At 45.0% G+C, this 16,200-nt stretch overlaps 1 protein-coding gene across 2 annotated transcripts in view; it reads right to left on the bottom strand.

Moving 5' to 3' along the window:
• The window catches only part of HLF (HLF, PAR bZIP transcription factor), a 38,569-nt gene that overhangs the window by 19,861 nt on the left and 2,508 nt on the right, over nucleotides 1-16,200 (bottom strand). The window lies entirely within an intron of this gene.

Genomic DNA, 16,200 nt, shown 5'->3' with positions numbered 1-16,200 from the left:
AAATAAATTAAAACGAGTGAGCGTGCAAATGTACCTGGTGTGTTGGGGTCATTACAGAAATCTGGCTCATGTGAGACTCAGATAGATATAATTTCTCTTACACCACTGACTGGCAGCATACAGATACAATAGTAAAGAACCTCTCAATGTTTCATTAATAAACTCTTCTCATCAGATAACTAAAACAGTGAAATTAAATTTCCTCTGTTCTAAAACTGAGTCTTATGAAAAGTGAGAATTCAAGAGCTTTCATTAGCTTTGCCCAGCCATTTCCAAAATCTCTGCTTCAACTTGTAATAAATGGTCTCATGCTCAGTACAGCGCTATGTATAATACGGCGGTGCAAAACTTTGGACCCTGATTCTATTTGGCCCTATTCAGTGGCCGAATCTCCGAATATGAACTGAATCAGGAGACCCTTTAATCTCTCCGAATTGAATAGAAAATATTTGGCGATTCGGACATAGACACAGCTTTAAATGTTTTTTCTACATACCTCTAGGTGGCAGGCAGCTCATGAATGCTGCAATGCTGGGGTGCATGGAGCGTCCCACAGGAGCGTGGGGGGTCCCAGTGTGCTCAGCAGCAGACCCAGAAGTGGACCAGAAGCACTTCCAGTTCATTCTGGGTCTGCTGGGGAGCACGCTGCCCCCCCACCCCACTCCCGGCGACTGGACTGGGTCTGGGGGGGCACTTGGGATCCCCCCCACGGCCGATCACTGAGCTGGGGGGCCGCCCATGCGCTCCACGGTGGACCCAGAAGTGGTCCGGAAGTATTTCTGGTCTGCTTCCAGGTTCGCTCCTAAGCACGCAGGGGACCCCCACACCCCCATGCTCCTGCGGGATGCTCCATGCACCCCAGCATCACAGTGTTCAGTAGCCATGCTGGTATCTCAAGGTATAAAGAAAAAACATTTAAAGCTGTGTCTTCGACAGAATCATTGCTTCTCTGAATCAGCATCGAATCTTCAGATTTAGATTTGGCCGAATCGAATCAGGGACAGTGATCTGAATCAACGAACTGAATCGCTGTCCCCGATTTGGGCTGAATCCAAATCTGAATGAAATATGGCCTGTTTTGCACACCCTTAATGTATAATGTCATGATTTCCTAAAGTAATTAACCATTTTACATTAATCAATTTTCAGCAGTCCACATGGACACGAAGGGCCCAATTTTCTGCTGGTGGTTTGCTATGCAAACATACGTGAAGATTAAATCCTACTCTTGGTGCATATGCGACTCAGACCTTAGTCGGTGCATTCAAATTTAACATGAGCCAAAAACAAAGCTTGCATGCAGGGGGGCGGGGGGCGTTAAAATGGGTGCAGGGATTTCTATGGATTGAGTCCTCTCGATGGCTTTGCTTTCTTTCAGAGCTGAAGACAGGCCGGGCTCACTGCTTCCCAGAGCAGGCGTGGGGCCCTGGTTTACGGTGCTTTGCGTGCGTGTTTGGCACTACCGGCACTCCCAAGAAGAGAGAGCTGGCTGGTTCTCAGATGCTAGAACTGATGCTCTGAAGCATGATCCAAAGCCCTTTTTAGTCATTGACAATCTTTCCTTTTACCTTAGAAGGCTCTGGACCAGGCCCTTAAGTGAGGCAGGTGACATCATGCTGGAATCTGCTGTTTAGTTTCTTAAGTCAGCTATGTTTAAAAAAAATAAAATAAAAATCCACATGAAGGAACACAATTTTAATACAAGTGGTTCAAGCCAGTATAATCAGATCAAAGGTGATTAGAGCCCTCCAAGCCACCTCCCGCTCCGCAGAGTGAACTAGGTCACGCGCCCAAGCCAGCCAGCCCGAGCACAGGCATGCAAGACTCGAAAAGGAAATGGATGGCACCCAATCCTGCCTTCCTATTCTGTCGTGACCACTCAAGTGAATCATGTAATACATGTGGATCCATCGCTGACATGGCCAAGGAAGAGACTGCGAAGAGATCGGGGGGAAGGGGAGCTTAGCCAAGATACGGGTCAGGCCACAGGGCATGAATAGTGGACCTAGGAACAGTTTTGTTGGGACAAAACACCCAAAAGGAGAATCGTGGGCCTATCTGCATCCTAGCTCAGGGAAGGCAATTCCAAGGATCCCTAGCATAGTTCCCTTCCCCCAACCCCTTTTAAATTGGGCTTAACTGAACTAGTAATTCATCCGTATCAACACATATTGGCCTTAATGGAGAGGGAATAAGCTTTAGAATTTAACTCGTTGGATTTCCCCGCCCGGTTTCACAGCAGAAGAGGACAGATGGGTTCATCTAGCCCAGCCTTTGTATCGGGGCCTGGTCCAAAGCCTTCTGAAGTCCAGTTAGGCTTTCCATGGATTTCTATAGGCCTTGAATCAGCCTAGGACAGGGGTGGGCAAAATGCGGCCCAGGGGCCGGATGCAGCCCGCCAGGCCATTCTATCCGGTCCACGGGACCCCTCAAAAATTTAGAAAATAAATATTTAACTGCTCCTGAGCTGCCTGTCATGCGGCCCTCGATGGCTTGCCAAAACTCAGTAGGCAGCCCTCTGCCCAAAATAATTGCCCGCCCCTGGCCTAGGAGCTGCTGATCTTTTATGTATACTCGCACCTCAATTGCCTCTAAATGACAGTCAAATTGCTAGGCATGCTCATCCAACCAAATAAACTATAAATCAAGAGGAGGAGGTATGCAGGTACTGTACGTCTTGGGCATTTGCTAGCAACAAACCTCGACACAGTATTTGAACCTACATCTAATTATTTGAAAGTGCATTTCCCAAAGATGCCTATAGACAGATGAGCTCCCATAGCTCCCTTTCACTTTAGAGACAAATCCTAAATCACTGTGGCTTCAACAACTTCAATGAAAATTTTTCCACTTTATACTGGCTGGGGGTCTGGGCCAACGCTCTTTTGGCCATTGCAGTCCACCCGAGAAACTAATGAAGGTGCCTAGTACATGTGTTAAGGAACCATTTCCAGATTTCGGAAGGAAAGCCAGATGGCCGTTGTGGGAATGGGTGTTTCAAATATAGCCAAAAGCTATTTGTTCAGACACAACTTACAGGTCCAGTAAAACGAATAAAAGTTTTCCACATAAATTCTATGTATTAAAAAAAAAGAGTAAAAGTATATTTAAGGAGACATAGCCCTTTATAAAACAATGCATATTCTGCAACTACAGCCTGAACTACTACAACTTGGAACAAGGTTAAGCCCTTCTTCAGTGATTTTGAACGCTGCATAGTATTTTTGTATAGTGGTACCATCGGACATGTTGAGGCATCCAACAATGTCAGATTTCTAAAAGACATTCAATTCTGAAAAAAATGCATTTTTTTTTCAGAGAAATAAATGTGTTTGCATCATAAAAGCCGTTATCCCCAGGCACCCAAAGCCTCCTAGACTGTTAAAATCAAATCCAGCTTTATTTTTGTGCATGAGTCAGACTGCATGCAAACAGCTTCTGAGGAAGGCGAGCAAGGGGTGGAGGAGAGCGCTTAAATCCCAATGCCGGAGATGGATCCTTGCTCTTCTAACTGCACACCACTATCACCCCCCCGCCCCCCACAAGACTTTTACTAGTATTTGCACTGAGAATCTGTGGTTTCTACTTCAGGCTGGATAAAACCAAAAACAAAGCAAAACTCACAGTACACTTAAAAAAAAAAAAAAGTTTTAAAGATTATGGAGACAGACAAGGACAGACGTTATTACTTTAACAATTCTTGCTATTTTCAGAGTTCCAACAATGCTATTTCCTTCCATAATTGGACCTCAATCAATCCTGGAGAAGCTTTTGATCTCAGAAAGAGCAACAACATAGCTGTGTTATCGGTACGTTGGGGGCGAGGAGCGGGGCTGTCCAGGAGTTGTTTCCACGCGGGAGATTTAATAGTCCGAACTTTAATTTCTTCCCTGCCATGTTTATAGGTTTGGGGCGAGTGCATGCAGCGCGAATGCAGGGAATTCTCGAGGAGACAAGCCAAACGTTAGTGGGGTTGCTATATTACCTGCATACATTAAAAAAAAAGCAGCAAAACAATGCCAGGTTACTATCCAAATATACCCCGGTATGGATGTCCTGCCAAACAGCAAATATGTGACTGTGTGCTCCAAGCAGAAATAAAAGTTTGGCCCAAAGCCCAGTGCTTCGCTGTATTTTGCTCAGCTAGCCACAGTCTGGCAGAACAGAGGGAACACATTTGCAGCCACGTGACGGAGGAGTCAGTCAGGCCAAGCTGATTTCCCTGTGCTGGGTAAATGTGATCTTCAGCCTGTACACACCAGCAGCTCTGGAAAAACGTGAGAAGGCGGGGAGGAACGAGCCAGAGGCTACGTCCTGCAGAGCTGCAGAGAAAGGAGAGGCGCTTTTGCAGTTGTTGAGGGGCTGGCTTGAACATTAGCACGGACGTTGCTCGAAATGAATGAGGCTTCGATCCTGCCAAGTGCTGAACACCTTCTACAAGGGGCTAAGCACCACCACCCATCGGTTACAGAAGAGCAGCATATCCTAGGATTTGGCTCTTCATACGATCATGCAAGACCCGTTCTTTGAAAAGCAGCAGAAAGCATCAATGGTTTAGGATGCTCAAGCACCTTCTAGGCGTGGACCGACTGTGGGCTCAATCCTGGAAGTTGCTGAGTGCCCACCTGGAAGATGAAGGCTGTCCTCAGCACCCTAAGTCAACTGGAGCTTGGCCTGATCGCCCAGTATAAGAATAATAAAAGTGAGTATTGGCAGGTGGGCCATATTCTCTAAGGCCTTATGCAGACAGCCATCCGAAAAAGCTGACCTTCATATTGTACGGGGCCCTTGCCGCTTTTTTTCCTAGGTTAGGAAACTTTTTAAAGACCAGATCTGATGGCGATTCTGATGGCCTTATAGCGCCACCCCTCCTTGATAGAGAGATGCGGGACCATTCACAGATCAGGCCAGCAAAATTTGCCTGAAAGCGCCGTGCTTTCAAAACCCTTGGGATAAAACGATGCTGCAACGTGGAATCGCTTTCAAGTAACTGCCCCAAGGAGAGGCAGCAGCTGCCCTAGCCGGCACCAGGGAGGTGCATGCGACTGCTTCACTTTCCTATGCTCAAGAGCACGTCACAGGGTGAAACAAAACAGAAAGCCTCCAAACACGTGACCTCAAAAATAAAGCTCTGCTGCAGATAAGACCGGTGAAGGACGAACCAGTAGTTGGGACCCAGCATGAAAATGCCATCTGCTTACTCACTCTAGAAATAAGATGATAATCAAGCCACGTGCTGCAGCCCTTGAAAGTGGAGAGAGAGCGAGAGGTGGGCACAGGGGGACAATGACACCTCTGGTCTTCTCTCTTTTATTGGACTGATGATCCCTTCCCACCTGCCTGAGTCCCTCTTTTGTTAAGTGAGCCTGTCTGCTTGCAGGCATTGTAAAAAATAGAAAAGAAAAAAAAAAGCCACGCTCATTGGACTCCTCTATTTCTAACTCAGTAAACTTTACCATAAAGGTCTTTGTGTTGCAATCATTGATTTTTTGAGACAAATCAAGGTGACCAGGCAACTGCAGAACTAGCACCAGCTTAGTCATACATGATTCATGTGATACAAAAACAGATGCTTTTACACAGAGCTGTCCATTAAAAGCTCAAACCGCTACTGCACGGTTGCAAGATGGGGCCTGAAGAGTTCAAAGTTACTGCCTTGTTTTCACATTTTATTTACCTTTTAATTCAGCTGACTGCATAAATGCCCTGATCTAGCAAGCCTTACTCAAACAAGTTGATAGTGTGGTTTAAATAGAAACTGCTGACTTCATGACTAAGTGTGTGCGCGTGCATGCATATAAAGTCCATATAGCTGAAGATATATTTGTATATATAGTTGTATGTAATGAAGCTCATTTTTAATGTGTCCTTTAAAAAAAAAAATCAGCTTAAAAAAATCTGGAACTGAAGGTTCCCAAAAGTTCAACATCTGTTATTAAATTCCTGTCCAACCAGCAGGTTTTCTCCTTAAGGAACTCTGCTTTTAAAACACTGTCAAGTTTATCCAACTCTGCTGGTGATGACCAGACACTTGAGGGATGCACCCTTGGACTAGGAATGAACATCACCCCCGTGTCTCTTCCAAAACTGTGCAGCTACAGCCAGGAACGCAAGGACTTGGGGCCAGAAGCAGAGCAAGCAAGTAGGCCCTGCAGCCCAGCGATGTTGGTTCCCCACCTGGAAAGGGGGAGGTCCTGGGTTCAAGTCCCTCTGCTGTGGTGAATGTCACATTTCCAGTCAATCATTGCCTAATGTAAAATATTACAACTGATTTCAAACCTGAGGCCAGGTTTCAGGACTTCCGCACCCAGGGAGCTGCTCTTGCTGGATGAGTCTGGCTCTGCCCAACCTGCCTGCAATCAGGAGGAGGAAGCAGGTTGGCTGCAGGTACCCTTGCCTCACAACATACCTCAAGCATGGAAGTGTCCTCTTTGCCTATGATCTCTGAAACCAGCTGCAGGTTGCCTTGGTGCCTGAACTCAGACCTGTAGTATGTACAACGGCTGAAGCAACCAGGGTGGGTAGCGGTTAGCAAGGGTTTCAACAACATGACAGCCAATGTAAATGAATGCACGTGCATGGTCTTTACAAAGCTTCCTAACCTAGGAGAAAAAGCAATAAGGACCCTGTACAACATCAAGGTCAGCTTTTTCTTCTGCCCCCCAAGAGTGACCCTTGTTGTTGGGTGCTCTAGATTTAGGATTCTTGCTTTTTGAAACCCACGTTCCCCAGTCACTCCAGGGACAGGGAGTGCCCAAGGGTGTCAAGTCATCAACCAAAGTATGGGCACCCAACTTCAGGGGCTGCTTTGTGAAAATCTGCAACAGAATGGGGGTGCTGAGCTCATCTTTAAGGGTAGCTTGCCTGTTCCTGCCTTGCAGCTAAGATTTAAATGTGACAACAAAACAAAGATTTAGGTTTACCTTGCTTTTTTATTTATTTTTTAATCAATGCATTTACCTTTCGTTCTGAGCGCGAGGTGCTCCTGAAAGAGAAGCAATCTTTGGAGGCCTCACTTGCAAGCCTCACGGTAGGGAACATGATTTGAGGTAGGATGGGCATGTTGGAATGCAGCCATAGCACATACCACCGTGGAGACCTGGCCAGCTGTCAGAGTTGGGCAGCCCCCCCGGGGGCAGTTTTATATGCTGGGGCCTGTTCTAATCCCCGGTGCAGCCCAGAAATGAAATGTGGAAATGATGCCTTGAAGCCACCTTAGCTCCATTCTTCCAGGGCTGGAAGTTCTGTACTGAGCCTCTTCTAGCAATTTAATCTTGCCTGGGCTAGGGCTTTGCAAAGCTGCAGCTCTCTTGCTACTTACGTTATAGCAAAAGGCCCTACTTGGATGCATACCTGTGACTTAAGGGGTGCTGCAGGAATACAGGACCACCCTAACAGGGGAAACATATGGATGCACCGAGTTAAAATAAATTCCAGTGTGCAGCTGACAGGGGGAAAAAAAATACGTATTTTTAAATGTGAAAATTTTGCTTCACCAGATGGCCCTGTCAGAGTGCAGTGAGGCCAGCACTCCAAGTCTCTTTAAATCTGGACCTGATTTTAGGTTTCTAAAGTTACCCTTCAGGCACTTAGTTAAAAGAAAACCAAAAAAGCACTGCACCCGTTCCATAAACGGTGTGTTTATGTTGAAACACAGATGGGTCCGAATGTCATCCACTGCGTTACCCTTCATATAGCAATCCTCCCCTTTGACACATGATTTTGTGTGCCCCTTTATGATGCTGCTGCTACGTCCACAGGATTTTTATGTCAAACAAGGGCTCAGCTACAAAAGCTGGACTTGGAGTGACGATGGAAATACAGGAATGGCTTGTAGGAAATATGGTAGAGAGGGGCTAAAACAAGCTTTTAACTGCCCTAACAAGAGGGGGAGAGAAACCTGCCTGGTGCTGTACCGATGTGTTATATTATGCTGCAAGACTGTTGTGTCATTAAGGCATTATACCGACACACCCATATTGACGGCACACAGTGTACTGTACAATGCACAATGCCAAGAAACTCAACATATCTAATCTGGCAGCCAAACAAAGTCATATCAGGTTAATCCAATTCTTAAATTGCACAACTTTGCAAAGCCAAAAGGAAAACAAATCATCCCTTCGTTTCTACTCCCTCTCAATCTAGTTTCCTCTTCAGTCCCCAAGAGTTTCCAGCCCACCTCTCAAGACCCACGCTCCTAACCCCCCCATGCCCTGTCCAGATGCCGATATTTGAGTGGAAAGGTTAGAGCATGTCACACGAAAGGGAGAGGACCAGCTGAAGCATACCGCAAGAATGAATGGCAATACAGACACACAAGGTCACTTGGACACTTTCCTGCCCGTGTTGCCACAACTGTTGATAAGATGATACGCTTGAGATAAGCAGCCCCAAATTTAAACTGGATGCGGGGCACAGCAGGGCAGTCCCAGCGAGGTGCCCCCTGCCAGGGAACTGGGAGGGTTTTGCTGCAAAAGGGGAGTCAGGAGGTAGCAAGCCAGTGCAAAGCCTGTCCACTTTCCCCTTTCCCCTAAGTAGCGTGAGAAAGTAATGGGGTGTGGAGGTGGGTCTTGGTAAGAGCTCCAATAACACGCACAATTTTACCAATTCAAGCATTGAAAACCCATGAGTCAGGCCCCAAGTAGTCATACTGTTGGCTGCAAAATGAGACGTTTAAAAATAATAAGTGTTGGGCACATTCTAGCCTCGTGGGTTCAGTCTTTTCAAGATTTTTCTCGATGACTGTACAAGATAAGGCAGTTGCATTTTGTAAAGGAAAGCCAGCATTCGTATATAAATCACAGGACTCCAGGAGCTGGGGCTTTAAGAAAAAATAGAGTGAGACTTACGATTAAAAAACCCCTCTGCAAATTACCAAGTTTCTCCTTACACGGAGCAGCTGTAGTTATGACAGCCTTGAGACTTTAGCAATGGCTACTTTGCGACCGGAAGAAAAAGGGAGGATGCCATTGTCTGATGACGACCACAGCTTCCCCCTGCCCCGAGTCCGATAGTTTCCCACTCCCAATTAAAAGTGCTTAGCTCACAGTAGTGCAAATCTAAGCACACAGACGTGGTCATTGCACTTCTCACTGGTGAGCACTTGCTAGAAACCAAATTTACCTCTTCGAGATACGTATTAGCTCCTGCCAAGTTATCGGGCAAAACTGTGAAACTCCATGTTGTAGACTTCAAGATCAAGCTATTGCAAGTTCCTGCCTCTATTTTTCATGCGTTCCCTCTTCTGCTGTGTCTCTGTTGCATATTTTGACAACCAGAGTGGCATATTCTGCTGTTGGAAGATTGCGTGCTGTTATTTCAGGAATGTCATTGTCCTTCAATGGTTTTTACTCCTTCACGTGACTTACGCAGAGGCTTTGTGTTTGAAACACATTTCACATCACGTTCACTTTTTTCAAAAACGAGCTAAAAATCTCGGTGCAAAACAAAGCCCTGAAAGCAGTTGCTAGTGGGCTTCTGTTTAGACAGCATTTGCTATTTGTTTTTAGGGCTCTCATCTGTGTCGTGATTACTGAGTTACTAGGTTACCGGAAATACAGGCATTTTCGTGTGCAGGTACTGGATCAGCAAGGGAGCTGCTAAGTGCTTTAGAAAGCGCGAGGTCCAATTCTTGCTACACAGGGTAATGAATTTTGCGATGGACAAAGAGCCATCTTCATCCATTTGTGTATTAAAGCCGGAGTACCCACTAGTTTTGCAACGATCTGTTTAATCATTGACCTGCCGTCCACAGCCGTGTTTCAGAATAAAGAATTTACAGCAGGCCGAGATCTCTAAGTGGAAAATAAGTGTTTTTTTGCCATTCCCCATCATCATCATCAAACCTCTGCCAAATAACATACCTTTCTCCCTGTCCATTTACATACCTACATTTTCTAAGAGGATGTTTAGTCACAGCCGAGTGTGGCTCATTCTGGTGTCTGTTTGTGACAAATGCACGCTACTCCGCATTGGTTTGTAGGCACCTGGCAAGTTTTGTTTCAGTAATTATCTGTACTCTCGTTCCAATCATCACAGTACTGAGATCCAACAGGGCTTTCTAATGCCCTAATGAGACTGGGATTCTTTCCTCCTAAATAAAAAAACCCCCACCCTAAATTCATAGTGTTTGTCTATGAGCAAATGCTGCAATTTCAGCAGCCTTTTAAATACTGCGTAAGAGGTCATCTAAACAGAAGCGGGCTACCTATCTGCCTATGGTCAAAACCACTTCTGGTGTAGCTAGGACAAGAAATCAGAGGCCATGGAAAAATACAGCAGAATGAAAAAAGGATTGCATGTATATATAAACCCGAGTAAAACTGGGCCCTGGGAACCTTTAGTTCAAATACAGCTTGGACCAGCGGGAGCAACTCTCTAGACCAACAGCAGCGGTGATTTAATAGTGCTGAAAGTTGCATGACAGGTTTAAGTTTATCAGGAAATGAAAAGTGGCAAAACAGCATAACTTGTACCAATTTGGCATTCGATAGTCTTAGTGAAAGTCCGGTGCCAAGTAAGTTCAAGGAAGAGCTCCAGGAGGAAAAAACCAATATACAAGGCCCCACCTGCCTGTATTAACTCGTGTCAGTCCCAATTCTCCCAGGACAGATTCGGCCTTGCTTTATGTAGGCAATTCCCATTGACTTTGCCGGCTTATAGTTACGGCTCCAGAGACTGTGACATTCATTCTAGCTGTGAAATGGTGCATCTTACCAACAATTTCTCAAAATTACACATATCCAAAGGGTAATGTGTGCAACTAAATGCCACCGAATATGAAATACTGGGTTTTTTTAATGTTCCTCCAACACTTCCACTGTCCAGAGAGCTTTATAGAAAAAAAAAAAAAAGAAAAGATCTTAACACAGCTGTCTGAATATCAGTTGGCTGAAATGCTACTTTTCTAATCACTTGATCTTTTCTGGAATGTGCATGGAAAGAAAAAAAAAAGAAAAAGATTATATTTTTAACTGCCAAGAAAAGTGAAATGGTCACAGACCTCATGAAGAATGTCTTGCGCTTAAAAGCCTGTCTAACTTTATCCCAACTACATCGTTGGGTCAATAAAAGATATCACCCTAACAAATTCTTGTCTCTCGCATAATTTCTGAACCATTACAGCTACAGCGTCGTTCTTACACGACCTTTTCCCAAGAAAATCATTTTAGTGCTTAATGTGTGTGTTGAATGGGCCACACTAGCAATGCCCCAGTAGCCAGTTGAGCTTCTGATCATGTCATGAGTGGTTCTGGGTATGTCTAGAAACACAGGGTGAATCCCCCACCTCAAGAAAAAGTCTAGGAAGATGAGTAACAGGAGAAAAGACTGCATCATTCCTCCATAATTTGTTAGTCGGGGACAAATTAGGGGTAAAAGGTGCAATCCCTTTCTCGAGCTGGGCAGTGTGCTGAAAGCCGCCCCGCTGACATCCACGGGACCACGTGAGACGTAGCGTGATGAATTGGACACAGATGCTAGCTGTCATTATCCCGTCTTGCCCCTCTACTTCCAAACAAATATAGATTACAACCATACAATGCGCTTACGAGGAGCTACATCTAATCACACACCATCAGTGTCTTCTTCACGGATAGCTCCCCACGAGGTCTCCTTTTTCAACCACACCATATTGCTTTGCGATAAGACTTCAGGGTATGCTCGCTTCTTAAAAATCAAATAACCCAACTAGACAATCACTCAGTCAAGCACTCTGCAAGACACCTCCAGACGGGCAGCAAAACTCTGGAAAACACACTGCAAATTCAGCACTCAAACGGGCTGCGGTGCACTTGGCTTGCTCCCAGACCCCCTCCCCTCAAATATCTAAACACAAGAAGAGTCACGCTTGGCCCTTTGTGCACCTCCCAATGAAAAGCATTTACTCAAGTAAACCCATTTGTCTTGCAAGCCCAACCCTGCGCAAGGAATGCAGAATTTGCCCTTTGAGGTTTCCAAATCATCTCACACAAAAGTTGCTTCTCACGGTTTAACTTCGTAACCCCTGTTAATGCAGATTGTTTTTTCTCCCGTGATCCAGCAATTTATTAAACAAATAACAACTGTTTAACAGTGGACAGGCAAGCTAAATCTGTGGAAGGAGGAGATCCAGCGTTCTTGCTTCTAGTATTAACCAGGCTGGGGCATCAGCATTTTTTCTTGTGACGGTCTATTTTTGTATTCGCCAAAATGTATTCTGTATCTTCCTTTTGATCCGGCATGCAGTTTTGTGAATATCTTCTGCATACTGCATTTTCCTGGCACATGCAGCCCAGGCAGCTCAACTTTTCCATTTCAGGGCGATTTCACTATAGGCTGGTAATGGCACGAACACACAGCCCAGTGTGTGCGCTTGCTGCCGTTCTAGCAAAAGCCGTGCTGAGCAGCCTGCACAGGGCACTGCCACGTGCCTAAAGCACATGGTCATGCAGGCAACAGCCATTCAGAGCCGCACGTGAGAGTCAATGTGAACAGCAGTGCTCAGCGTGGCCCTGCGCTGTGGCTTAGCTGGTCCTTTCTGCAACCCCACGGCTCAGAAAACACACGGGGGTGCCAGGTGCTGGCGTCCTCGGCCTCTAAGTCAGGGGGCTCACGTTATGGACTAGACAGCACGCAGCAACTGCTTGTAAGCAAGCACGAGAGCCTGCGTGTATCTGGTTGCTGGTAATCTGTAACCCTCAGCTGGATTGGAAAGGTTGTTCTGAAAGAAGAGGTAATGCTAAGAAATGCGGGAGGGGAAAGACAGGCCAGAATTGAGGGGCTGTTAACACATGCGCGCAAGCGTGCACACACACACACACACACACACCCATCCTGGGGTTAGCCTACTTATTAAGTCACTCTCAACAGGCCATTGAGAAACTAGACGGAGCTAGACAAAGGCCATTTCCTAGGTGGCTGCTGTTTCTAGTACCAAAACCAGAAAGTTAGGAGCAGGAACTGGAAACTTCCCTATAGTCACTCAGTTCTGACATTGCAGCTCGGTCTCTACGTGCCAAATAAGAGGAGGAGTTATCACACATTGCCTATGACACCTCTCCCTCCCGCCTGCATTAGTATTTTAACACTAAACCAAATTATGGCATTTTCCAGACACAAGGGAGGAAAAAGATCCCAATTAGAATATATTTCTTATGGCACTGCCAAGCCCAGAGTAGCCCCTTCTGGGGGCCTAATCCTGTGAGCTGATGTCATTGGGCCAGTGTCAGTCATTGCTCAGTACGTGGGGTCAGCAGCATCCCCGTGAGACGCGCAGCTAAGTTGCACATGTGCGCGCTCTCCCCCAGGGCACAATCTACACACCAGCAAATAAGGAACTTCTCAGGCTAGGATCCTAGACCAGCCTCATGGACCCAGGAGAACAAATGCTAAATCACCAGCCATTTATCACCTGGTGACTGCAAAACATTAAACATTTTTAATCCTAACAACAGCTCGGTACAGTAAAAGATTAATAAAAAACAGCCCCAAAGCTAAACGTGGATTTGTCTGTAGGACTGCCAGAAACAGTACAGGGTCTGCAAAGCCAGAGAACAACTATAACGACGTGCACCAACAAAACATTTGTCCTGTACTAACAAATTACTTAAGGGGGGGAAAAAAATAGCTATGGAGAAACTTTTCTCTGAAGTGGCTTGTAATTTAAACCCACTAATCAGAGGACTGCTCCCGACAGCCACGTGAACAGGTTTCCAAGTGCAACTATGCATCTGTGAAGGGGGCAAGACTGCACGGGTAAGCTGAAACGGCATAGAGCATACAGCAGTATTACTAAACAAAAAGTTGACTTATGAAAAAGAAATGCACCCGGATCCTCAGCGCAGTCCAAACAAAAAAGGCATTTCCTATAAGCACGCACGCTTCCAGGTTGCAGTATTTCATTCATGTTTCACTACAGCTCGGAGAAAAGATAATAGATTTAAAGACCCCTCTCCATCAACCACAAGACATACAGTCTAATTAAGAAAAAGTGGTTTTTTGGGTCCCCCTCCGCCCAAGGAAAATGAATCAGTTATAATTCAGTAATTCCGAATTCACAGCCAAGGTCAGTTTAGCTTTGCTGAGCTGGACTGAGTTCCTCAGCAAACATGAATGCAAATTGCTGGATTATTTTCAGTGGTGGTAAAATATGTATTTCTCTTTAGGATCTAAAGGAGTCATTCACACAGTGGTTGAAATCCAGTACGTGCACACATAATATGTACTTTTATCATTTCAAACATTTCACATTGATCAGACATGCATACCATACATACACATACACCCGCTCACCTGGAACCCCACATGCACATACACGTGCATATCCATGCACACACAGAACCTGCACATGTAGGCATACGTGTCTTAGGATGAATGTGTCACACACGATGGGCCAAATCCGACTTGGCTTACTCATGACAGCAGGTCTATTTAAAATAATAGGATGTCTGAAGTCAAGTGAGCAGGACTTGGCCCTTTGCATAAGCAGTTTCTCCACTCCCATGCGGACAGCACCAGTGATCTTAGGCTAAATGAAACTCAGAGGATACATACCAAACACCCCAAATAAAAAAAAGTGTTTCAATATAACTGCCCTATGTGGTTATCACCTGGACGTGTTAGTTTTGCCAATGTTAATAAGACCGTGAAAAATTAATTCTTACTGATATCACGACAACCACACAAACCCTTGAGAGAAGTAAGGAAAAGGAGCCCACAACCACTAAAAAGACTTATTTATCAAGAGAGAATTTGAAAAAGAGACTTGAAAAGTTCTCGTGTGGCGTGTAAGTGAAGTGCCTCCGTGCCAATATTTTTTTTTTTTTTTTTTTACAGTACACATCATTTAGCTGCAAAACCGATCCTTCCAGGTTTCAAAGCAAAAAACCGAAGGACTGGCTCAAATATTGACGTTCAAGGTAGAATCCTGATGCGCCCTCAAAAGAGACTGAAAATAGGATTTTTATCAAACTGCATTTAGAAGGGGAAAAAGAAATCACTGCGATTTAGCACTGTTTTTATTGTTTAAAGACCTGTTTGGTTTTATTTTGCATCCAGTTATTCTATGGAAAAAAAAAATACTGTCATTTATAAACATGAACTCAGTTCCTCATCTAAGAAACACAAACTATATTATTGTTAGGAAAGAAAAGAGGTCACAGAATAAGAAAAATAAAATCAAGGTGTTTTTCCCCCTGGCCTAGACAGCTTGATCCCCTTTTAAAACAATACAAATACATGTATAGTTGAACCCTTGAGAAAAGTTTGTGAGCCCCAAATCATTTTTCTAACAGCTTGGGGAAAAAAACACCCAACAAAATCAATGGACTGCAAAAAAAAAAAAAGTCAAGCAGAGAGGTGACCCACACCATAGGTTACAAATAAATTCTGACAGATGATCATTAAAAGGCTGGCTCAGCTCCAGGGACTTCTGAAAGAGGACTGGTGAGGGATTAGCTGCTTTTAAGCATGTGTGTCGATACAGAGACAAGAGAATGTGTCGGGTATACGGATGTGCAGGTAGTTCAAAGGGACTTGGGAGGGACAACCAAAAAAAGTAAAAATGAACCCTGCTTTTCCTATTCCCAACTCTAAGTATAATTTCACTTGGGAAAACGGTATCAAGCACTGATAAGTGAGAGGTTCTTAAACCTGACAAAAGCCACTCAGCATGAAGGAAGCATTTCTGCACATGCTTTCTATCTTGGCCCAAAAAGATTCTTGCCAGGTGTTGTAGTCTTTTTAATGAGAACTGAATAATGCATGTGATTTTTTGTGTGCGCGCGCACGCATTAACTTCCCCATGCCTTTTCTCATTCATGTCTTTATTCTCAGCTCCTCTCCGCTGGTTCTGACAATGACACTGCTTGCTCTCCCTGCCAAGCGGTCAAGCAGAGAGGAGAGGAGTGGTCTCCTGCTCCCAACACGCTCAGTTCTAGCAAACACGGGCGGAGGTCAGGGTCCAAATCAATCTGAAACACGAACAAGCGCTTTATCGCAAAGCCGTGGAAGCTCATATTGCTCCATTTGCCCCAGAAACATCTATGCTGGCATTTTGCATCTGATACTGATCTCTTCCACACTCATGCAAATCCAGTGGGGTTACTCTGGATTTATACTGGGTTACCTAAGGGTATGGTTTAAAGTCCATCACACTGAATGAAAGGCTCTCATTGAATCAAGCCCCGCAATTAAAGCGCAGCCTCAAGATGTCTTCTT

This window comes from Alligator sinensis, unplaced genomic scaffold, assembly GCF_000455745.1.
Source record: "Alligator sinensis unplaced genomic scaffold, ASM45574v1 scaffold876_1, whole genome shotgun sequence".
Lineage (NCBI taxonomy): Eukaryota > Metazoa > Chordata > Crocodylia > Alligatoridae > Alligator > Alligator sinensis.
The sequence above is the reverse complement of the archived record's forward strand: the minus strand, read 5'-3'. Positions and strand labels throughout refer to the sequence as shown.